At 40.0% G+C, this 4,622-nt stretch overlaps 1 non-coding gene across 1 annotated transcript; it reads right to left on the bottom strand.

Moving 5' to 3' along the window:
* Positions 1–2,482: 2,482 nt before the first annotated feature.
* LOC112134739 (U6 spliceosomal RNA) lies at positions 2,483–2,585 on the bottom strand. The gene has a single exon (XR_002916102.3). It is a non-coding gene; the product is annotated as a U6 spliceosomal RNA (small nuclear RNA).
* Between the last annotated feature and the right edge of the window lie 2,037 nt (positions 2,586–4,622).

Genomic DNA, 4,622 nt, shown 5'->3' with positions numbered 1-4,622 from the left:
GAATTACTCTGTAAATCAAGATATATATTAAGAATACTAAGAGTGGTAGTAATTAACCTATACTGAGCTCTTACCCAACTTCCAGCACTATTTTTAGGACTTTGCATATTAGAATCTATTTAATCCCAACTACTTACAGGGTGAGTATGCTATTATTATCTCCACTTTTTAGATGAGGAAACCAGGTATTGAGAAGTTAAGAGGCTTTCTCAGCGTCACAGAACTTGCTTGTGGTGGAGTTAGGATTGAAACCCCAGTGGTTTGGTTTGGAGCCCATGTTCCTAACCACAAGTCTCCACTGCCTCTCCCCAGCTTCAGTGGGCAGTGTTTGGGCGAACACACTGCCCGGCCTGGAAACCCAACATTTGCTGTTCTGGAGAAGCATTCTGCAAATCCAGGGCACATGGTCAGTAGGTGGAGTGTGCTTAACCCACTCTTGGCATCCGAAGGCAGTCACTGCCTGGAAATAACAATTTGGGGAGTTTAATTAACAGCACGCTGCAGGAATGCCAAGAACAATGGGAAATCCATGAGTGGATGCCTTGGGGTTGAAAATCAGAATTGAAGGGCCTTCCCTGCCATCTTTCAAGCTGCTATGGATTGCAACAGGCAGAGGTGCACTTGCTTGGTTTAGGCAGGAGAAGAGTCTAGATTAATTACACAGATGCATGGCTTTGCTCAGAAAAAGCCAGTGGATGGTTTGATGTAGTGGCTTCTGCAACCATAAAATTGGGAGATATATGGTTATCTTTGTGCTAAATGGGGCCCTGAAGAGATTAACCTCACATACAAAGTGAAAATTATATGAATGAATTTCACCAGGTGGGGAAAACTCCTCGTCATACTTGTAAATAGCAGTTTCATGCCAAGGATGCTGGCTTCGAATGTGAAACTATGGAAAAGTTTTCTTGAGAGAGTGCCATGGGGCTGTGAGAGAAGTACTGGTTTTGAACATGCAGAAGATTAAAATTTGAGGTCAATGCCTTAAAAAGATCCCTGAATACATAAAGCTTTAAGGGGGGAGTGGTGGGGGTTCTGTTTATTTTATGGTCAAGATGTATTTTTAAAGCGCATGCATTTCATGCTGTCAGCCCAACTGTAGACTTTATCACCCTCCCCTTCCAGGGCAGGGTGAGAGTAAGGCCAGGTGTGGGGTGCAGGCTGTCTTGTCCTTGGGGCCAGCACACATCGCCGGCTCACTGCCCTTTCTCTCTGGTGCTAGGAATGAGCTTCATTTCTGCAATCTGCATGGCAACCACTGTAGGAAGGTGACTGTGCAGAAACTGAAAAAGCACACTATTTTGAGTGTAGAGAAGTGTGTTCAAGTCACAGCTCTGCTACTGACTAGTGATAAGGCGTTGGGTGAGTCAACATCTCTGAGCCTCACTTAGTCATTTGTGAATAGGCTTATAATCCCATCCCTGAGACATGCTTTAAGGATAGAGACAGTCGTATACCAGGGCACCTGGAAGCTACAAAGCAACGTGAAATGCTAGCTATAATGGAGTTAGCAGAATTTTAAGGCATCATTTACTTACCTGATATTTGTCTCCTATCTTCAGCCTCTCAAATATCGCATTTGCTTTTTTGCTTGGTTTTACTATTTTATTATGCTAAAATATACATAACAGAACATTTTACCCCCATAACCATTTTTAAAATTATATTTGTAAATTGTATTTAACGGCCCTAGATTGTACACTTAAAAATGGATACAATTTATATGTAAGTGCTGAGTATTTTATTCAGAGTTTCGATAAAGACATTTCTTAGAATTCTTTTTTTTTTAAGGGTGCAGAAAAAATAATTTTGTAAAAATAGATTCAGGGTGTATGTGTGCAGGTTTGTTGCATGGATATATGGTGTAATGGTGAGATTTGGACTTCTAGTGTGCCCATCAACTTGAATAATGAAGACTGTACCGAGTAGATCATTTTTCAACCCTCAGTTCCCTCCATCTTCCCCCTCCTTGGAGTCCCCTGTGTCTACTGTTTTCCTCCGTATGTCCATGTGTACCCATTGTACCCATTGTTTAGTCACCACTTATAAGTGAGAACTTGCAGTATTTGATTTTCTGTTTCTGGGTTATTTCACTTAGGATAATGGCCTCCAGCCCCAACCATGTTGCTGCAAAAGACAGGAATATATATATATATATAGTTTGTTTGGTTTGTTTTTTGCGACTGAGTCTCACTCTGTTGCCCAGGCTGGAGTGTAGTGGCACGTTCTCAGCTCACTCACTGCAACCTCCAACTCTGGGGTTCAAGAGATTATCCTGCCTCAGCCTCCCAAGTAGCTGGGACTACAGGCATACGCCACCATGCCTGGGTAATTTTTATATTTTTAATAGAGACAGGGTTTCACCATGTTGGCCAGGCTGGTCTCAAACTCCTGGCCTCAAGTAATCCACCCGCCTCAGCCTCCCAGAGTGCTAGGATTACAGGTATGAGCCACTGTGCCCAGCTGATTTCTTTTTTTTTTTTTTAATATAGCATGCTTCACGAATGTGCATGTCATCCTGGCACAGGGGCCATGCTAATTTTCTCCGTATCATTCCAATTTTAGTATATGTGCTGCTGAAGCAAGAACTGGAACCATTCTTAAATGTACATCCAGGGGCATTAATTGCATTAACAATGTCATACAACCATTGCAATGATCCCTCTCCAGTACTTTTTCATCATCCCAAATTGAGACTGTACCCATGAAACAATAACTCACCATCCCCCTGTTCCCCTACCTCTGGTAACCTATGGTATACTTTCTGTCTCTAAGAATTTGCCTGTGAGGTACCTCACATTGGTGGAGTTAAACAGTACATATTTGTCCTTTTATGTTTAGTTTATTTCACGTAATACAATGTTTTCAAGATTTATCCATGTTGTAGCAGGTATCAGAAGTCTTTCTTCTTAAGGCGAGATAATATTTTACTGCATACATACATACTCATTTTGTGTATCTATTCATCCGTTGATGAATATTTTGGTTGTTTCTATATTTTGGCTATTGTGGATGATACGACCCATGAACATGGTGTACAAATAGCTTTTTGAGTTCTACTTTTATTATTTTTTGAGACAGGGTCTGGTTCTGTTGCCCAGGCTGGAGTGTAATAGTGCAGTCTCCGCTCGCTGCAACCTCCATCTCCCAGGCTCAATACCTCAGCCTCCAGAGTAGCTGCGACTACAGATGTGTACCACCACACCCAGCTATTTTTTTTTTTTTTTGACGGAGTTTCACTCTGTCGCCCAGGCTGGGGTGCAGTGATGCAGTCTTGGCTCACTGCAACCTCTGCTGCCAGGCTTCAAATGATTCTCCTGCCTCAGCCTCCCAAAGTGCTGGGATCACAGGCGTGAGCCACTGCGCCTGTCCCATTTTTTTGTATTTTTGGTAGAAATGATGTTTTGCCATGTTGCCCAGGCTGGTCTCAAGCTCCTGAACTCAAGCGATCCTCCTGCCTCGGCCTCCCAAAGTGCTGGAATTACAGGTGTGAGCCACTGCACCTGGCCTGAGTTCTGCTTTTAATTCTTTTGGGTATATCCCTAGAAGTGGAATTGCTGAATCACATGTTTATTGTTTATTGCTAGATTCTTTTTTTTTTTTTTAACTTTTTTATTTCCATAGGTTTTTGGGGAACTGGTGGTATTTGGTTACATGAGTAAGTTCTTTAGTGGTGATTTGTGAGATTTTGGTGAACCCATCACCCGAGCAGTATACACTAAACCAATTTTGTAGTCTTTTATACCTCACTCCCTTCCCAAGCTTTCTTACCAAGTCCCCAAAGTCTATTGTGTCATTCTTATGCCATTGCATCCTCAGAGTTTAACTCCCACTTATGAGTGAGAGTATACAATGTTTGGTTTTCCATTCCTGAGGTACTTCACTTAGAAGAATAGTCTCCAATCCCATTCAGGTTGCTGTGAATGCCATTAATTCATTCATTTTTGTGGCTGAGTAGTGTATATATATAGCCCTTTTTTTGGCTATGTGGGCTCTTTTTTGTTTCCATATGAATTTTAGGATTGTTTTTCTGGTTCTGTGAAGAATGATGGTGGTATTTTGATGGGAATTGCATATATATATGTACATATATGTGTGTATATGTACATATATGTGTGTATATGTACATATATGTGTGTATATGTACATATATGTGTGTATATGTACATATATGTGTGTATATGTACATATATGTGTGTATATGTACATATGTGTGTATATGTACATATATGTGTGTATATGTACATATATGTGTGTATATGTACATATATGTGTGTATATGTACATATATGTGTGTATATATGTACATATGTGTGTGTATATATGTACATATATGTGTGTATATATGTACATATGTGTATATATATGTTCTGTGAAGAATGATGGTGGTATTTTGATGGGAATTGCATATATATGTACATATATATGTGTATATATGTACATATATGTGTATATATGTACGTATATGTGTATATATGTACGTATATGTGTATATATGTACGTATATGTGTATATATGTACGTATATACGTGTATATATGTACGTATATACGTGTATATACGTACGTATATGTGTACACATGTATATACGTACGTATATGTGTACACATGTATATATGTACA

Source organism: Pongo abelii, chromosome 7 (genome assembly GCF_028885655.2).
Source record: "Pongo abelii isolate AG06213 chromosome 7, NHGRI_mPonAbe1-v2.0_pri, whole genome shotgun sequence".
NCBI classification, from domain to species: Eukaryota; Metazoa; Chordata; class Mammalia; order Primates; family Hominidae; genus Pongo; species Pongo abelii.
Note: the sequence above shows the minus strand (reverse complement) of the source record. Positions and strands in the feature narration are given on the sequence as shown.